Below are 21,408 nucleotides of genomic sequence, written 5' to 3'. Positions count from 1 at the left end.
ACCTGTGCGTCAGCTGGATAGAAAAAGGAAGTTGTTCTGCAAGACGCACCTGTTCGGGTCAACACAAACTGTCACAGACCGTGTGCACAAAGGAAAGAGAAAGAGCACTGCCGGGAACGCGGCACACGGCTTTCTGTCCTTATCCGCTGAGACTAAGTAGCTTACATCTGCGCCGTCCGTTGCAGGAAGCTTAGAGGAACCTGCTTCGCATGCGCGCTAAGAATCTCGCATATACATTATGTTTCTTTTCGACGAGCGAAAGCTTCGCCGCTTACACAACATCGTGATTTGCAAGAACAGTCAGAAAAGATTGCGTCGTGGGTCTCCACGCCGTTTAGGCAGCTGTTCAGGTATTCATACACGCGGCCGCGTCATCTCTTTCCAGACGGCCGTATATCAGTCAAGAATAGATCGACGATGTTACAGTAACATCTTGTTCCTTTGATATACCTGACCTTTTCGTTGCCGTATGTATCGTAGCTTCCCTCTTGAATCAAAACAACTCCCGCCAGAAATTGAAGCGTTCTTTCCTAAAAAATTGCTTGTAGCTATGCGCGCGCGTGCGAACACACACACACACACACACACACACACACACCTTATCACACGTACATGCTCAGATTTCTAGCACTCTTCATTTCCTCGTGTTTTGTAACATAGCTTAGCCTTGATGATAGCTTCCACTCTCGCAGGCATACGTTCAGTCAGGTGCTGGAAGGTTTCTTGGGAAATGGCAGCCCATTCTTCATGGAGTGCTGCACTGAAAAGAGATATCGATGTCGGTTGGTGAGGCCTGCCACAAAGTCGGCATCCCAAAACATCCCATAGGTGTTATGTACGATTCAGGTCAGGACTCTGTGCAGACCCGTCCATTACAGGGACGTTATTGTCATGTAACCACTCCGCTACGGGCCGTGCGTTATGAACAGGTGCTCGATCGTGATGAAAGATGCAATCGCCATCCCCGAATTGCCCTTCAACAATGGGAAGCAAGAAGGTGCTGAAAGCATCAGTGTAGGCCTGTACTGTAATAGTACCATGCAAAACAACAAGGGGTGCAAGCCCCCTCCATGAAAAACACGGCCACACCACCGCCTCCGAATTTTACTCTTGGAACTACACACGCTGGCAAATGACGTTCACCGGGTATTCCCCATACCCACACCCTGCCATCGGATCGCCACATTGTGTACCGCGATTCGTCACTCCACACAACGTTTTTCCACTGTTCAGTCGTCCGAAGTTTACATTCCTTACACCAAGCGAGGCGCCGTTTGGCATTTACCGGCGTGATGTGTGGCTTAAGAGCAGCCGTTCGACCATGAAATCCAAGTTTTCTCGCCTCCCACCTAACTGCAGTGGATCCCGGTGCAGTTTGGAATTCCTGTATGGTGGTCTGGATAGATGTCTGCCTATCACACATTACGACCCTCTTCAAATGTCGGCGATCTCTGTTAGTCAACAGACGAGGTCGGCCTGTACGCTTTTCTGCTGTACGTGTCCCTTCACGTTTCCACTTCACTATCACATCGGAAATACTGGACCTAGGGATGTTTAAGAGTCTGGAAATCTCGCGTACAGACGTATGACACAAGTGACACCCAATCACCTGAACACGTTCGAAGTCCGTGAGATACGCGAAGGTCCCCATTCTGCTCTCTCACGATGTCTAATGTCTACTGAGGTCGGTGATATGGAGTATGTTTTTGGGGATGTCTGGATACTCTTGATCACATAGGGTATGATTTAAATTCACGCAACCAAAAGTCCATTTGTTGAGCTAGGCAACCAGAGATACCGTAATATTTACTTCACAGCATATGAGAAAAATGATCCATAAGTAAACAATAAGCATTGACGTCAACAATTGTTCCTGTAGATAAATTCTATTCATTGAGATTACTCCCGACTTCAGCTTCATGCCATGAAATTACATATAAACAACTGAGTGTTTAAAAGAGATTCCGTCCTATCTCAGGAGTACTGAATATTTTGCATGAAAGAAGATAGAAACCTGGAGTGAATTTTAACTTACACACAGGATTAAAAAACATTTACTTTGAAGAGAGGCATCCAATTTTAAAGAATTACGGGCTATATGTTTTACGTGCAAGCATATACAACTTTACGGTACTTCAGAGTACTTCAGTATCAATGTTTTCATTTATCTTTCACAAGTGATCAAAGTGTCCTCTATCGGACGCACCACAAAATCTATATGGACAGGCACGGGCAAGCTTTGGTGAGCCGCGGGAGTTCAAAATGGTTCAAATGGCTCTGAGCACTATGGGACTCAACAACTGTCGTCATCAGTCCCCTAGACTTAGAACTACTTCAACCTAATTAACCTAAGGACATCACACACATCCATGCCCGAGGCAGGATTCGAACTGCAACCGTAGCAGCAGCGCGGTTCCGAAATGAAGCGCCTAGAACTGCTCGGCCACAATGGCCGGCAGCTACGGAAGTGGTTTGCGTACCTACTTAAGCTCTGGGCGAACTCATCACGTGACGCACCAACAGCGTTCCTACCGCATCAAGTCAAAACAATAGCGTCTGTGATATTAATGTTTATGGGGCAACGCACCGATATGTGAGGCTCGCCTTTTCTGGCACGCCACGCCGACAAATTATGCCTCAAAATACCCGTTTTTGAGAGTACTTTCCTTGTATTTTCACCCGTAATTTCTTTCTAATGTATTCAGAACGATTGTAGTTATCTGTCAACGAGTGTCCCTTGCGTTTTGGTATCGTTATGATCTTCTGTATGATCCAAATGCTTTTTAGCTTCACGTCACGTTCACCATGTCCTTTATAAGTTGTTTTATCATACTCCGTGCAAGCGACTGATGGCAATTGCATTAGGCCTGTACAGTCGCTGAGATGATCTGTATTCTATTCCGTGTCAGAACATCGCTGCAAGACCAGCAAAAATATGTTTTCGTCTTCATTTTGTGCCGTTGGTTTCCTATAGAAATTTTTAATTACTCCATAAGATGAAATAAACGACGAACCACGAAGGCACTACCCGAATGGGACGGAAATGAGCAGATGTGATGTACATGTAGAGACAAACAAATAATTAACATTTCAGAAAAATGGGATAATTTATTCAAGGGAAAGAGCTTCGCAAATTGAGCAAGTAAAAGATGCGCTCGTCTACCTCTGATCCTTATGCAGGCATTTAACGGTTTGACATTAGTTGGTACAGTTGTTGGACGCCCTTCATAGAGATATAGTATCTAACTCTTTCTAATTGGCGGGTTAGATCGTCAGAATCCCGAGATGGTTGGAGAGCCTGCCGATAGTGCTCCAAACGCTCTCAGTTGGGGAGAGATCCGGCGCCCTTTCTGGCCAAGGCAGTGTTTGAGAACATGAAGAGAAGCAGTGAAAACTCTCGCGGTGTGCAGGTGGGCGTTATCTTGCTGAAATGCAAGCCCAGAATGGCATGACGTAAAGGGCAAGAAAACGGAGCGTCGAATATTGTCGACGTACCGCTGTGCTGCAAGGGCGCTGCGGACGACAACCAAAGGGGTCCTGCTATGGAAAGAAATGGCCCACCGTTGTCCGGGGCGTCTTCATACATGTCTTCGGATGAGTCCCTCTTCGAACTGAGCACCGAAGATCAGCCAAGAAGTACCACGACTTGAGCCCTTTCACTCAGGTTACCGTGAACATGGACCAGAACGTTTATTTCAAAATTGTCGGTGACCAAGTGTGAGTACGTTGTGAACACTTCTCTCTTCCAAAATGACAACGTCCTTTGTTTGGCTCCGCGCAGGATTAGCCAATCGGTCTCAGGCGCTGCAGTCATGGACTGTGCGGCTCGTCCCGGCGGAGGTTCGAGTCCTCCCTCGGGCATGGATGTGTGTGTTTGTCCTTAGGATAATTTAGGTTAAGTAGTGTATTAGCTTAGGGACTGATGACCTTAGCAGTTAAGTCCCATAAGATTTCACACACATTTTTTGTTTGGCGAAAACTCAGGCGTCGTATTGCCGTAGACTGGTCCTCAGAGTCAACCAATCTTAAGCTCGTAGCAAATGATTAGTACTATTTGGAACAGCGAATGAAACATAGTAGTCAGCATCCCCACAGTGTGGTAACTCTACTGCGCCTAATTATCAGTGTTTGATTTGAGTTGGAAAAGGTATACGCCTACCTGAAGGAACTTGTGCACTCCTTTCATCGGCGAACTGAAGCCCATATCAAGGCTAAGAGCGGTGTTACACGGTATTAGCACAGTCTAACATAAAAGTTCCTCTACTCACCCCTGTAAAAGTTGTTACCGTTTGACGGCTGGAGCGACACTAACGCTCCAAGCGGCGAGTAAGGTGAACGTCAGACGCGTCGTAAGCATAACGTTTGTTTTGCATCTATTTCCTACGTAATTTACGAAATATTTGAGTTATTTTCTTGGCTCCAACGGTTTGTGTAGTATCAGAAGGCATATATACTTCTAAAAAAGATTCTAAAATAGGCGCAAGTATGGAGAAAAACCATGAATCAAGTGGCAAGCTACAACACATTCGTGAAGAAACACTTGTGACGTTGGATAGAATTGCAGCTTACCTCGTTGATATCAAAAGAATATAAACACACAGATTCACACGTAGGAAGCACAGACATGTACCTCTACATGCAAAAGCGATCGACAGCTCATTTATCGTTCTGTAGGCCTACTGTGCTTGTGATTGTCCCCTGATGCCACAAGTACGACCTTCATCTTTATATTATTCTAAGTGGGACAAGAAACTGCCAAATAGTGGGAGAAATATGTTGATAACATTATAATGAGCTGATTATATTACATTTCACGCAAAACCAAATATTTGAACAATTTTCACACAATCTGTCAGTGAACGAGGTGCTAATAAAATAATGTCATCACACGAAGGAAGCAAGGAAAATTAAGTGACTAACAACAGAAGTGAATGAAATACGTACCAAACATTACGATTTTGTAAGACACGAATAACTGCACTTAATCTAACCACTTCATCGTCAAAGTAGGTCTGTGTTGACGATTCATACGAATCTGGCACTGATACACGGACAGCTGAACTGGCTGCTTCTGTGTCATAGGACTGTTTTACAGCTTTAGATAGATTGTCGAATCTTTGTGGCAGTTTCCTCTTCATCGTCAGTTGAGGTGGCTTATTTGGGATGTCAAACAGCGTGGGTACTGCATTCCACACAGGTTTATTATTGTCTGCGTTCATGAGCTGGTTTTGTTCGAAATGTAGCGAACAAAACCTAATATTATTATACAGGTAAACTGGGTCTTTTTTCATAAGGTCTTCTCGTCTGCTATTAACTAGCCATTTTCTGCTCCTAAAACGAAACATTAATCACTAATACACATGTAGTTTGGAAGTGAATCCTGACGATACGGTTTAGTAACATGATGGTATATACCTCTCAGGATCCTTACAAGGGAACCTCCCCATCACACCCCCATCAGATTTAGTTATAAGTTGCCACAGTGGATAGACCTTGAAAAACTGAACACAGATCAATCGAGAAAACAGGAAGAAGTTGTGTGGAACTATTCAAAAAATAAGCAAAATGTACAAACTGAGTAGTCCAAGCGCAGGATAGGCAACATCAAGGATAGCCAGAACTGAGGAGCGCCATGGTCCCGTGGTTAGTGTGAGCAGCTGCGGGGCGAGAGGTCTCTGGTTCAAGTCTTCCTTCGAGCAAAAAGTTTAATTTTTTATTTTCAGACAATTATCAAAGTTCAGGCACTCACACATAATCAACTTCGCTCTCCAAAATTCCAGGACATGTTCAGATTTGCTTGGACATATGCAGGATTTGACGGTCTACACACGGAAAAATTTGAAAACGTTAAAAACATATGTTTTGACAGAGCACAGGGAAAAGTGTACAACTGTGAGACTTTTGGATTCATGTGTTGCAGTTTATATGACAAACTCTTATGTTTTCATCACTTTTTTGGGAGTAATTATCACATCCACAAGCAAACCTAAATCGGGCAAGGTAGAAGAATCTTTTTACCCATTCGCCTAGTGTACAAGTTAGGTGGGTCGACAACATATTCCTGTCATGTGACGCACATGCCCTCACCAGTGTCGTATAAAATATATCAGACGCGTTTTCCTGTGGAGGAATCGGTTGACCTATGACCTTGCGGTCAAATGTTTTCGGTTCCCATTGGAGAGGCACGTCCTTTCGTCTACTAATCGCACGGTTTTGCGATGCGGTCGCAAAACACAGACACTAAACTTATTACAGTGAACAGAGACGTCAATGAACGAATGGACAGATCATAACTTTGCCAAAATAAAGAAAAATTTTTTGCGCGAGGGGAGATTTGAACCAAGGACTTCTTGTACCGCAGCTGCTCACGCTAACCACGGGACCACGGCGCTCCGGAGGTTACATTGTCCTTGATGTGGCATATGTTAGCGTGGACTACTCAGTTTGAATATTTTGCTTATTTTTTTATAGTTCCACACAACTTCTTCCTGTTTTCTCGATTGATCTGTGTTCAGTTTTCAAGGCCTATCCACTGTGCCGACTTATAACTAAATCTGAGGGGGGTGCGATGGGGAGGTTCCCTTGTTAGGAAACCTTAAAAAAAAAGGCAGCTGTGGTGTCTTCTTCCTGATGTTGCTGCAATTTATTGCGCTACAAACGTTCCTGCTTGTAGAAACCATTGTAGAAATCAAAATAAACAACCACTATTGCTTTCACGATCGCGCCGAACTCACAGTTTAAGTTACTGGCCACTTGGGGCGCTGCTGGGGCGGTAGGCAACAATATCGAGGCGAAGTGTCGCGACTGTTATGTTAGACTGTGGTATTAGCGTGGTGTCTTCTTAGATTACCTGAATGTTTTCCCGATGTGTTTACTTCCCATTATGCTCACTGATGAGTCTGTTTCCAACTTCATATCTATTTGTCGTTATTGCGCGCCTGTAGCTGCCTGCACAACTTAATTCTGAGATATTTTTTTGAAAGCCCACGGGACGTCCGCTATACGCGCATTCCCGCGTATACTTGTTCGCCTTAAAGTAAGATTTGGGAGCAGGGTAACACGCGGCACCTCGGTCAGTCATCAGTGTAGGTCGGGAGTCCGAGCAAGGATCGGCCCGAGAGAAAACTCATTTCTCGCCAGCTTAGCGGGATGTGGCAAGACGTGCTGGTCCGGGGCGGCGCTGGCGGGGCCCGTGTCCCGGTCCCGGGGTCAGGGGCGGTGTTGACACGGCAGATGCCGCCGGAGATAGCGGGCGCCGCCAGTCGCCAGCCGCTAGAGTCGATTGCACAGTCGATACGCGCGCGGCAGCAGGCGGGCCACGACACGCTGACGCCGGCAGTAAACTCTCTATCCGCCGGCACCACCTGGCGCGGCTTGCGTCGCTCTTCTGAGAAGCCTGCCCGATACCGCAGGACCTGGTCAAGGAAACTCCGAGTCGCAGATCGCCAGATACCGGCTGATCGTTTGTCTGGCCCAGAGATTGGACGCGGTTCCTACGAATACGTCACTATAACATAATGCTTGTTATTTACTGTATAGGCAGCCATTTAACTTCTACACAATGCTGTCGTTTCAGGTACTTAGAATTTCTGGCTAGTGTTCCAGTTACATCAAAGGCTCTGTCTCTCTCTCTCTCTCTCTCTCTCTCTCTCTCTTTCTCTGTTTGATGAGTTTATTGTGAGTGAGGTAACATCAGATAACTCCGTGAATTCACTGAGACACAGTGAGCGATCCGGTGCCGCAGCGTAAGGCTATTGCGTAAACAGGCTAATAATGTGATCGTTTTCCCTACTGATCTGTCAAAAGTCAGGAAATGTATTTATTTTTTATTTTTATTACTAGCTGAGTACCTGGCTTTGCCTGGCTATGTATTTATTCGAGTTCTATTAGCCCGTCTCCCCTTCCCTTCCTTCCATACCCTCCGCCCTCCTCTCTATTTACCTCCTTGTTCTCCCTCTCTCTGTCCACCTCTTCCACCCCCACTGTTTGTCTCCTCCCGTCCCTCTCTCTGTCTGTCTGTAATTCATCTCTCTCTCTGTGTATCCGCCCCTGCTCGCTCTGTCCGCCTCCTCCACCCATCCCAATCTTGAGTCTGTCTCTCTTCCCCTCATTCCCTCCATCTCCTCCTCCCCCCCCTCTCTCTCTCTCTCTCTGCCCATCTTCTCCTATTTCCTTCCTGTCTCCATCTGCTCTATCTCCTTCTATCTCCGTCCATCTCTTCCTCTTCCCTTTCTCTGCCCCTTTGCCCCTCCGAATCATTTTACCATCTCCTTCCGCCTCATATCTGTATCCATGTCCTCCTTCCCCACTCTCTATGCCGGCCGCTGTGGCCGAGCGGTTCTAAGCACTTCAGTCCAGAACCGCGTTGCTACTACGGTCGCAGGGTTCGAATCCTGCCTGGGGATTGGCTGTGTGTGATGTCCTTAGGTTAGTTAGGTTTAAGTAGTTCTAAGTTCTAGGGGACTGATGACCACAGATGTTAAGTCCCATAGTACTCAGAGCCATTTGAACCATTTGTCCATTGTGTTTAAAGAACTTCGCCGTATTTGACTATTTGCTACCTTCAGAGGAAAGAAACACTAACGAGACGATAATGTGAATATGTTATCCTGACACACCCTGAGAATTGATGCTCACATACCCCTCACGTGAAGTACCAATAGAAGGCTATTAAAAGAAAAAACCACGCCTCTATTTGCTACCCACCATCTGCGCCGCACTCTACCGCCGCGCTATTGCAACACTTCACTTTACATTACAGCACATCGTTAACAGTCAGTGATGGAATGCACATTAAAATCGTCCCAGTTGTCTACTTGTATTGTATTTTGCCAAAGGGTTCATATCGTGGCTCCCATTAAACTGTTGTTACAGCTATACGATATTTGTCAAACCTTTCGTTAACACCTTACTAGACATGAATATTCTTTATAACGACGTCACTTTGGCGTAATTTTGGGTATTATTTAAAAGTTATTCCGTTTGCCTACATTCACATCAGAGATTGACTGCAACTGAGGATATCATTTTGTGATAGGAGACCGAAAATACAGAAGCAAACTCCTAATTACTTTGGACCTACAGCCGCGCAGAGTGGCTCCGCGTTAGAGGCGCCATGTCACTGATTGCGCGGCCCCTCCCGCCGGAGGTTCGAATCTTCCCTCGGGCACTGGTGTGTGTCTGTGTTATTCTTAGCATAAGTTAGTTTAAGTTACTTTAAGTAGTGTGGAAGTCTAGGGACCGATGACCTCAGCAGTTTGGTCCCATAGGAATTCAAACACATTTGTACATTTTGGACCTATAAAATCAGAAATTTAATACAGACCTCTTGAAAGGTGCAAACTGCTGAACAAACACGAAATACAGGGAGTATTACTTGCGTCAAAAGTAGTATGCTTTACTATGTCCCAGTGGCAGAGAGAGCACAGATTTCCAGCATTTAAAACTGATAAGTAGCTAATGGAGTCAGACTCTGATTCGAAAACCAGTGGAATTCACCCGCATTAAGGAATAACGATCGTACAGAGGTCTTTGTCTTGTTATGACACAAATGCTTTTTTCTCTATTTCGGAATGAATTATAATTTTTTTGTCTTTTATTTCAAAAAATAATTACTCCGTCAATTTATAAACCAGACGATGGTCAAAGACATGTTAGCACTTACGGTTAGCTGAGGGGAGAGTAGATGAGTTATATTGAAGGTCGAGATACAAAAAAATGTAGAAAATCGTATTTCATTGAGGAATATAATACCGTTTCGTAGGGCTGTAGCGTGTAGCCAATAAAATAAGTTTCGGGCTACAGTTCCTCATTCTGCAATGGGTATTTCTTCTTCAGTTGGCTTTTCTGTTTTGTCCTCGGCCCCTTCCCGTGGCTGGTACATTCCCCACGCTAGCGCAACCACGTGGACAGGCGGTTCCTGCCGTGACGTCGCTCTGTCTGGAGTGAGACGTCGAGCACACCGAACGCAGACCGCAGCAAGGCAGATAGCGGCCCGCGAGTTACGTTACGAGCTGCCGGCGCCAATCCGGGTCTGCATCGGCCGGCGCGTTTGGGCCTCGGACCACCAGGGCATTCGGCCGCGCCGCCAGAATACCGATGAGCACGCGCTTTCGAGAATCTCACTGTCGACTGCCAACTATTGGTGCCTTGATGCAAACACTTTTTGCTCTCAATTCCCCAAACTAGTTTCGGCGAAATACCTGCGTCTACAGTGATTGTCTTTATTCTAAAGCGTTAAGGTTAATATCGCTATACATTACGAAATACCTTATTATATGTTGTAATGCTTGGTTCCAGATAACATCTTCGAATAAACTTATAGTAAAAGCTACTCTGTTGCTTAGCCGCGTCATATTTCTTCTATACGATCGACGTTTCGGCCCATCTGCTAGGATATTCAAATGGTTCAAATGGCTCTGAGCACAATGGGACTTAACATCTGAGGTCATCAGCCTCCTACAACTTATAACAACTTAAACCTAACCAACATAAGGACATCACACACATCCACGCCCGAGGCAGGATTCGAACCTGCGACCGTAGCGGTCGCGCAGTTCCAGATTGAAGCACCTAGAACCACTCGGTCACAGCGGCCGGCTGCTGGGATCTTCCTCAGGATGTTATGGTGTCCACGGTTGGCTTATCACAGTCAGAGACTGCTGTCCCGTTCACTCATAAAGCGGGATTTTTCCCGCGCTTAAGCTGGAGACGTGGGGTTATTGTGGAAAATTGCTGTGGCTACAATTGATGAGCCGTCGTCATTGGATAGTAAGTGAATTATTCACGCAGTAATGCTGAAGAGGTGGAGTTACTGGTTAAATCTCTTGTGGCTACCATTGGTGAGCCGTCTTCACTGTACAGAAAGGGATTCTTCCAGCACTTATGCTGGAGAAGAGTCATTGGTTAACATTATTTCTGATGTCACTGGTGGGCCACCGTCCTGGGATGGAAGAGAAACGATCAGAGAAAGAGAAGGGAAACGTTTATCAAAAATATTGTCCGCAGAGGTGGCTTGCACACCGCGGCTACGAATTCACTTTCTTGATGGACAGGAGCCACGAAGCCAGAAACGCATAAAGGCAGATTTCTATGAGAAAATGGTATTCCGACTTCGTGTCGTGACGTGTGGCTGCACGAGGTATATAGTGGCGAAATGGGACGGAATGTTAAATAATGTACTAAGTAACATGAACGCCACACGCGGCTAAAACGATGTGTGATATGTGCGGTAGCGGAACATCACGAAAACTGTGACTTGGAGGTTGATTTCAGTAACGTACGTGTGCTGCCTAAGGAAATCATCATTTATAGAAGAAAAGTCCGAGAAGCGACAGAAATTTCTAGGAACGCATGTAACGTTAATATAGAGGAGGGCTACTGGCTTCCGGCTTCGTGGCTCCTCGCCATCGAGGCTGCGGTGCGCGAGCAATAAAAATAATGTCCAGGAAGACACCTCTGCGAACAATGATATTTTTAGAATGAAATTTTCACTCTACAGCGGAATGTGCGCTAATATGAAACTTCCTGGCAGATTAAAACTGTGTGCCGGACCGAGACTCGAACTCGGGACCACTGCCTTTCGCGGGCAAGCGATCTACCGACTGAGCTACCCAAGCAAGACTCACGCCCCGTCCTCACAGCTTTAATTCGGCCAGTACCTCTTCTCCTAACTTTTGAACTTCACAGAAGCTCTCCTGCGAATAGTATTTTTGATAAATATCACATGCTTTGCCTGTTTCGCTTCTCTCCAAAGACGGTGTTCCACCAATAGCAGCAGGAATAATTTTAACCAATACCCCTTCACCATCATAAGTGCGGAAAAGATTTCTTTCTGTCCAACGACGATGATAGCCTCAAGAATTTTAGTCAATAATCCCAATTCTTTAGCATTAGTGCGGGAATACTTCACTTAATACCCAATAACGATGACCCATCATAGGTGACCACAGGAATTTTACCCAATTACCCTATTCCTTCAGCATAAGCGCGAGAAAACTCCCTCTTTATTAGAGAACGGGAAGCTAGTCTCAATGTTCAATCAGCCTTGGACACAATAAGATCCTGAAGAAGATCCCAGCAAAAGGGTCTAAACGCCGATCGTATAGAAGAAATATGACGTGGCCTAACAACCCAGAAGATTGTATCTTCAATGACAACGGGTCTGAAGATATACATAATCTGATAACACCTTGTACTTTATAACCACTGCATATATCTACGATTATTATGGTTTTTCGGTATACGGCATGTCATGTGAAGCGACTTGAGTAGCTACCATTAATAAATATAAAGATATGAACTTAAAATCGTCTGTGTTATGGAAATGAAATCTGCGGCTGTATAGTGTGAGAATTTTTGTTGACACTAGATTATAAAGGATTCTGTTGTGTGCTCACGTTATTCAATCAACTTTATTTGCTCTGAAAATCGACCAACTAAAATTAGCACACAATAGAATACGTCACAGTCTAGTGCTCCCCGAAACTGCCTCGCAGTACAGCTGCAGATTCCATTTTCATAACACAGACGTATCTGAAGTTCTGTATTCATATTTGCTAACGACAGCAGCTCGTGTCGCTTCAGATGATATGGTTCACACCGACAAACTACAACAAACGTAGAAATAACCAGTGTCTATAAAATAAAGAGGTACTATAAGATTATTCACAAATGTATCTTGAACCAACAGTACCATGTATAAAAACGTTTTTCGTAACGACTTTCATCCCCGACTTTTATAAAAAAACACCTACTGATGATCACAGTATTTCGCCGAAACTAGTTTGGGAAATTAAGAACAAAAAAGATGTTTGTGTCAAGGTGGACCCACTATCCTACATCGCGTTACGCAGACACGTACTAAGAAAAGAAAGAGTTTAAGTTACAATAATAGATTGCTCAAGTATGTGCTGGCCTGTAGAAAGTGTTAGCTCTGGTGTTACCAACGCGAACACCGTGACCTTACGAAAAGGCGCGGTGTTTGAAACAATGGGCAGGTTTCCTGGAGTGATGGCGCTACAATTCGATTGTGGTCATCAGGTCTTTAGTTTGCCTTGAGTTCCCATAGATCACCTGAGACGAATGGCGGGACATTTCCATCAAGGATATGACGGCTGAGTTCCACCAATATGCCTTGACCTATTGAGCTAATGTTCCGTCTGTAATGGCCCTATCGTCGACTTAATAGCTAGCCCAAGTCTATAGGCATCTTTTACGACTACTGCTATATATAGAATGTGCTCCATTACACTACTAGAACTTTCAATTAGACAGTAGCATATCAGCTGTCGCGTTGCTTCTTGTAATGAAATTTCCAGGCAGAGTAAAACTGTGTGTCGGGCCGCCGTTCAAATCCCATGATGATGATGATGTTTGGTTTGTGGGGCGTTCAACTGCGCTGTTATCAGCGCCCTTACAAATGGCCAACCCTTTCTCAGGCCAATGTCGCCACTTTCATGAATGATGATGACAACACAAACACCCAGTCATCTCGAGGCAGGTGAAAATCCTGACCCCGCCGGGAATCGAACCCGGGACCCCGTGCTCGGGAAGCGAGAACGCGATCGCGAGATCGCGAGCTGCAGACGTTCAAATCTGATACCTTGCTTTTAGCAATTAGTGCCCGTACCGAGTGAGCTATCCAGCGGCTCACCTTTATTTCCGTCAGTACTTCTCTCCACCTTGCATACGTAAGAAAAGCTGTGAGAGTGGGTGGTGTGTCATGCCCAGATAACTCACTTGGTAAGGGCACTGTCTGCTAAAAGCGTGGTATCGGATTCGAGTACTGCTCCAACACTCAGTTGCAGTCTGCCAGGAAGTTTCAAATGGTTCAAATGGCTCTGAGCGCTATGGGACTTAACTTCTGAGGTCATCAGTCCCCTAGAACTTAGAACTACTTAAACCTAACTAACCTAAGGACTTCTCACACATCCATGCCCGAGGCAGGATTCGAACCTGCGACCGTAGCGGTCGCGTGGTTCCAGACTGCAGCGCCTAGAACCGCTCGGCCACTCCGGCCGGCGAAGTTTCAAAGCAGCGTACCCACGGCTGTAGAGTGAACGGTTCACTCTGAGTTTCTTGTAATACTTCGATGCTTAATAGTTTGTGGCTCCTAGTACAAAAATAGTGTAACACGTACACGAAGTAATTTACGACGGTTTCCTTATATAAAGGAATCTCAACGTTCCAGTTACTAATGCCTTGATCTCTTGGGGCTCAGTTATAAGAATAACTTCTGCTCTCCACATGACTGATAATGATGTCAATAATAATTGTGTAAACCAGCTGAGAGCTTGCTGCAAATTCGCCCTGGACGTTACAAGTGGGGAAAATTCAAAAAAATAAAATTTGTTGAAAACTTAAGTACACTGTGTTGACGTTCCACAGTAACATTTATTTTTGAGTTCGTTATGAACCGGCTTTCGTTTCGCTAGGCTGTTCTCCGACAACTTAAGACTCAACAGGGAGTCCACACAATACTAGCTATAGTTTATATGTAGCTATATGAAGATTGTTTTCCCGAAGATATGTGATCTTTTCAATGTTATCTGTACAAAACACAAGCATAGTAAAATTCACAAAGAAGCTATGATCAAATAAATCTTATATTACTTTATACTCAAAGATTGAAAGCATAAGTATGTACAAGCCAGAAACGGTACACAAGTGAGCACTGAAACAAATTATTATGTTATATGGACAAAATAACTGGTGTGTGCGATGAACAGGCAAAAAAGGGACCGGGGGGGGGGGGGGGGGGGGTGGGGGCAGAGGTACGATGAAGTATCAATGGAATGTGGGTGACAAGCAGTTATACTATTTACAACAAGCATATTACAATATCTTTGGTGAGAAAAATATGAGCTGGCTGCTAATACTTTAACAATCCTTAATGATCAAATACTTATCCATTATTCACCCTTGTGTCGAAAGCCGATTCATAACGAATTATAAAATAAATGTTGTTGGGGACATTAGTAAGGTGTATTTATCTTTTTAATACGTCTGTGTTCTTCCAAGTACCTACAGCATATTCCAAACATCTAAATTTAATTGATGTAGTAATGAGGATACCTCTTCCCGCTACCTCAGCCCGCAGTATGCGGAGAGTACCCGTTCGTTCCTTTATCCCAGACTTCTGCTCGTGATAATCTGGCACCCTTCATGGTGAATTGGTGACATCGTCTGCCAACTACATTTGGGGCCCAGTATACTTAAAGTCACGACAGCATCATTCGACAGATATAGTTATAAAGCCAATGGCGGTCATCCTCGAACCTCTACCAAAAAATGTTCAAATGTGTGTGAGTTCTTAAGAGACCAAACTGCAGAGGCCATTGGTCCCTAGACTTACACACTACTTAACTTAAACTAACATATGCTAAGAACAACACACACAGCCATGCCCGAGGGAGGACTCGAACCTCCGGCGGGAGGGGCTGCGCAGTCAGTGACATGGCGCCTCTAACCGTGCCGCCACTCTGCGCGGAGAACCTCTACCGATCGGATCGACGCGCCGATAGAGAAAATGGACTCATATGTCGGAGGACCGAAGTTCATAGTCCCGACTGGCCAACCAAATGGAAGTGTTTCATGACCTTCAAAAATCATTTCAGGGAATTCTGGGATGCTTGTGTAAGAAAGGGCATTGGCAATTATTTTCCGCATGCTTGCGTAGGCTGATCGTGTCCCCCGTGTGTAATGACGTCATCGACGTGTCGTAAAACTCTAAACATCTATCTTCTCCAGTACTCGCTTCGGCGGTACATATAGTAAAATTGGAACGATACAGAGTAGAGAAGCGTGGCCGCTGCACGAGGATGACACGCGAAATCGTGAAGCGTTCCACTTTCCCCCCCCCCCCCCCCCTTCCTTCTATTGCAGTTCTCCACTGACGTCTCATTGAGCAGCGTCTTCAGCGATGTCTCGATCGTCGTTACTCATGGAGCGTCGACAATGGCTTTCACTTTTCCTCTGACAAAACCGTTTGTATGAATTTCTGGAAGCGCAAATGCTTTCTTCCACCGTCTTTACCTTTATTTCAAACCACGAAATTCCGAGGGCTCATGCTCGATAGGAAACTTTCTTGATTCTCCCACGTGTCTTACCTGGCCGCCCGGTCTCTCAATGTCCTACGCGTCCCCAGAGGTACTTCCTGGGGGAGCGGATCGGACCACCCTCCTCAGTTTGTACCAGTCCCTTGTCCGTTCGAAACCCGACTATGGGTGTTTCGTTTATGCTTCTGCACGTCTGTCCATCTTACGAAGGTCTCAATACATTCCACCATCGTGGCAACCGTTTGACAGCTGGCGCCTTTTCCACTAGCCCAGTTCAGGGTCTGCATGCAGAAGCTGCCAAACTCCCGCTGTCATACCGGCGTGACTTCCTCCTCGGCATATATACATGCCGTTTGTCTGCCATGCCTGACCACCCGTCCTACGCCTCCTTCTTCGATAACTCCTATCAAAGCCAGTATGGGGCGCGTCCCTCTTCTCTGTTAACTCCTAGAGTTCGCTTTCGGCTCTCGCTCCAGCAGCTTAATTTCGCGCTACCTGCCAGTTTCCCGATCGGTGTGAACCCTTTACCACCTTGCCTTCGTGTAACGGCCCCTGTTCACCTTGGCCTTCATTCGCTTACTAAAGACACTACTCCAGCCTCGCTCTATCGCCGTAAGTTTCACGATCTTCGTTCGGAACTTCGCGATAGTGCCTTTGTGTACACTGATGGCTCTCGGACTGACCGTGGTGTCGGGTGTGCCTTTGTTATTGCCACCTACGTTTTTCGGTATCGGCTTTCGAAACGCTGCTCAGTATTTACAACAGAGCTGTTGGCCCTGTATCAGGCCACGCAGTACATCCGGAGACACGGGCTTTTCAATTGCGTCTTCTGCTCCGACTCTCTCAGTGCCCTTCACAGCCTCTGTGCGCTGTACATCGTCCATCGCTTCGTACAACGGCTCCAGGAAAGATGTCACTCACTCTTGATGGAGCCACTGTGATTTTTATGTGGGTTCGTGGCCACGTCCTTCTGACGGGAAACGAAGCTGCTGACGCTGCTGCCAAGATTACGGTCCTGGTACCTCGGCCCGCTAGTTCTTCCATTCCCTCCGATGATGCCTGTGTTGTCGGCTGTCAGTAGGTGATGTCACTTTGCAGTCACCACTGGTTCTCCCTTCACGGGAACAAGCTCCGAGAAATTAAACCTCTCCCAGCAGCTTGGGCGATCTCCTCTCGGCCCTCTCGCCGCGAGGAGATCATTTTAGCCAAGTTGCGTATTGGGCACTGTTTTTTTAACCATCACCATTTGTTAAGTGGTGATCCCCCGCCACTTTGTGCTCATTGTCCTCAACCGTAGACAGTTCTCCATTTCGTGACGGAATGCCCCTTTTTTTTAACCACTTACGTTCCAATTTATTTTTACCGTCTGCGTTGTCGGCCGTTTTAGCGATAGACGTGGGGGCTGTCGACCGTGTCTTACTGTTTGCCTATCGTGTCAATATGGCGAAAGACATTTAATCTTTAGTTCAAAAAATGGTTCAAATGGCTCTGAGCACTATGGGACTCAACTGCTGTGGTCATAAGTCCCCTAGAACTTAGAACTACTTAAACCTAACTAACCTAAGGACAGCACACAGCACCCAGCCATCACGAGGCAGAGAAAATCCCTGACCCCGCCGGGAATCGAACCCGGGAACCCGGGCGTGGGAAGCGAGAACGCTACCGCATGACCACGAGATGCGGGAAATCTTTAGTTCAGGACCTCTGTTTCTCTATGGCGTATTTTATGGACTTTTCTCCAAGTACCTGTTTTTAGCTGTCTTTCCTTCCGTGAACGTGTAATCGCTTTTAACTACTTATTTTGTCTTCGTGTTCTGCGGTTGTGATGTGGGCGCGTATGAGCCCCTTTGTTTTTGCATCCTAAAAGAAAACAGAAAACGTCCATCTTCTCCGAAGCTTCAAGTAAAAGTTCACTTCTGTCACCGAGAATCTTTTAAACAAAAGTCGAGCAATCGATACATATTATAAAAATGGATGCTTGTGTATGTGTATGTTCCACTTCTCCTCCTAAACCATAGACAGATTTCGACCAAACTTGGTACACATACCCCTTACTATCAGACAACAACTGCCGTGGGGGTAGCAACCATCTATCTATCACAGTGCAGGAGATATGATGTCATAAACAGTGAGATGCATGAAAAACTACGCCATCATGCATGATGTTTCAATAATACATTTATTCTTTACTACTACGACACTCCTGCAGTCGATTCAACTGAAGGAAACCCCTAACACGTGGCAGCGCTTTTGACAGCTTTCAACTGCGAAGCGCCAACGGTCGTAGGCGAGAACGATAGCCGTCTATAGAGCTACGAAGAGGCGGTGCCGGAGAAATGTTAACAAAACCTCGGTGTACAGACGTGACGTAGCTGCGCCCAGCATACAAAAACCATCCGGAATCGTGTATCTTAGTATGCATATTTTACTTACACATTCGTACATTACGTATATTTCTTTGTACGGCTGTTTCGTAATTTCAAAGGTGTTTTCACTAATGGATGGAAATGAAATTTTTTCCATACTTCACTACTAACACAATTCATTCTTTGTTTTCGTCTGTAATAGAAATTTGGCAAAATGAATATCCGGGCAGCTGCGGGTTTGTCTGCTATTATGCTTATAAGAGCGTTTGTGCGCAAGTCCTCGTTTCTTTTATTTATTTATAGATTAATTTGTTCCATTCCTTCTTCTACTCTGATCCAGAGACAAAATAATTTGTGTATTACTGTTCCTGGCGTAGACTTTTCAGAGCCTTGCAGACGGAAGTTGCATTCTGTCTGGTGCGCTGTAGCTCATTCACCTCAGGGAGGAAACGAAATTGGCTGGCTCACCTTTGCCATCAAATCCCCGCAGAAATAGTAAGTTAAAAGTCCGAATTGAGTAACAGGTCAGATTGTATCAGAAACTGACAGGCTGTGCCATGCCCTCGATCTGCCAGCTGCCGAACGTGTGCGCTTTTATTAATAGCCAATAAGCTGCCGTATATAAGATGTCATTAAACGGAATGTTACTTCCAAGGTGGCCTTCCCGGCGAGTAGCACAGTATGAGAACATAATACCCACGGCCATTCCGTCGGCGTTGACATGCCGGGTTAATTTTAGCACGATGACGCAAATAGGAAGAGATTGTCCGTAACAGGAGGGCACAGGAGATCACCTACTAACAACAAGATTCTATCGTGTCATCGTCAAAGTGAGAGTACATGTGCTTGCTCGAAGAGTGTGAAATAGTAATCACGACTTGTTTCACACAGTGTAAGGACTATATGGCCCGCCGTTATGTCCATTACTTCCTACAAGACCGCCACGAGAAAGAAATCGTGCCACAACCATATCCTCCGGCCTCGAGACTTTAGGGCCAAGAACAGCAGCCTTTCAAGAACTGGCAGAACTGCAGCTTGTAAGACGGCGTCGTGACGACTGTGAACAAGCAGTATGGCTTCGCTGGAGGGCACATTCAACACAGTCGCCAGGAAACAGCTTCGAAATCAGTTTTACGGATCTATCTTCCCACTGTCTCTATTAATACACAGTTAACAACAAAACGTAAACGAAGTACAGGCGTAACTAACTGTTATCTTTCCTTCCACTGTCATAACCAAGTCAGCTGAATAGCATACTTTTCTCTTTTTGTAGGTGACAGCAGCAGTCATGAATAATGGGACCAGAGAAACCACAATATTTCAAGCAGATATTCATTGTTAACTCTAAGTTGTAGCAGGTGTAATCGTATAAAGAAAGGAAGAAACGAAAGTAAAGGTTTAACATCCCGGCAACGATAAGGTCATCAGACGAAGTACAAGCTCGGATTGAGGGAACAATAGGGAAGGAATTCGGCCATGCCCTTTTCATAGGAACTATCACGGCGTTTGTCTTAAGCGATTTAGAGAAACCACAGAGAATTTAAATCTGAATCACCGGAAAAGGATTTGAACAGTCTCGCTCCCAGCATCACCTCGGTCGGTATACAAACCTGTATTAAGTTTTCTCTACATTTGAAGCATTTCGATCTCGTTTGCTTTTCTTGTTTCCTGCTTACTCTGTGGCCAAGTATGACAGACACTCACTCCTCGTAGATTTATTAACGTTTTATTTCTGTGGCTTTCTGCCCTTCCAATTGCAATAACAGCACCTTAACCTAAAATGGGAGGAAATGTTGCTTACGGCTATATAGTGTGAATCCACCTCAACCAATAAAATTTCAGATGTTGTTCAGGGATATTTACAGAAAATTTTTGGTATGAGGGACACGTGGTCTCCGATTGTTCGTTTCAGAATGCAAATGCAATTATTATTCACTTGGGTAGTTATCTCAATTATCTTTGTAATGACCCCATGCTCACCCTCAGAGGGTGGTCCATACTCCATATCATGCAGAATAATGGAGGACTTCGTGGGATAGGACATTGGGGACATCAGTTTTCTGGAAATACGCTGACGACGCGTTTTCTATCTGGCCACACGGACGTGTTTCTCTCCGATTTTTCGACCACTTCATCTGGTTTAATCCCAGCCTTATGTTTTCCATGGTGGTTAAAAGTGATGGGAAGTGTCCCCTGTAGGGTGTCATGTTTTAAAAAACCTTATGGTACTCTAGGGCTCCGTGTTCATCGAAAGTCGACAGATACGGACCGATATCTGCATGCTAGGAGTTTTCACCCACCGTACAAACGCAGTGGTGTCCTTAGAACTCTAACACGCAAAACACACGCTGCATCCGATGCGTTTAACGTAATACAGAAATTTTCACACCTGTCCTTTGAGTGAGAATGGATACTCTGACAAGCAGATTCGTCGAGCTAGGGAGTTTGGATTGAATAATTCGAAAGGGACGGAAATCGGTAGATGTGATGCACCAGTTAAGGTCGTTTGGAGCATTATGGGTAGGGCCCTCCACCCACCTCGGGATTTTCACGATCTAACGATCGGAAAGAATTTGGGACAATATTCCTCAGGAGGAAATCCAACATCTCTCTCAATCAGTGACAAACCTAATAACTGTTCGCATAAGGATTAGACGTAGACCAACACGTTACTGACTTGCTCAATTTCTGAAGCTCTTTCTCTTGAGTTGGTCATCAAATTTTTCTAAAATTGTATTTTTTTTTTCTGTGCACTACGATCGCATCCACCGATTTTCGTCCTGTTCGTATAATTTCTTGTGTTGGTGCTTTTTTGTGTTGTAGGTATTAAGGAAGTGCTCCACCCACCTTCTAAGATTAGGGAACTATTAGGCCCCGTCGTGGTTGATTTGGGACATTTTGGCATATACGAAATTTCTTGTCGATGTGTAAGCGTTTCACAGGCCGATATATTCACGCAGGGCAGGTGCGTTGATGTTCGACAT

General features: G+C 45.3%; 1 protein-coding gene and 1 non-coding gene across 2 annotated transcripts in view; both read left to right on the top strand.

The window, feature by feature from the left end:
* Positions 1-21,408, top strand: part of LOC124614812 — a 380,387-nt gene that overhangs the window by 89,130 nt on the left and 269,849 nt on the right. The window lies entirely within an intron of this gene.
* Positions 15,750-15,856, top strand: LOC124554886. The gene has a single exon (XR_006968481.1). It is a non-coding gene; the product is annotated as a U6 spliceosomal RNA (small nuclear RNA).

The sequence above is a fragment of the Schistocerca americana genome, chromosome 1, assembly GCF_021461395.2.
Source record: "Schistocerca americana isolate TAMUIC-IGC-003095 chromosome 1, iqSchAmer2.1, whole genome shotgun sequence".
Classification (NCBI taxonomy): Eukaryota; Metazoa; Arthropoda; class Insecta; order Orthoptera; family Acrididae; genus Schistocerca; species Schistocerca americana.
The sequence above is the reverse complement of the archived record's forward strand: the minus strand, read 5'-3'. Positions and strand labels throughout refer to the sequence as shown.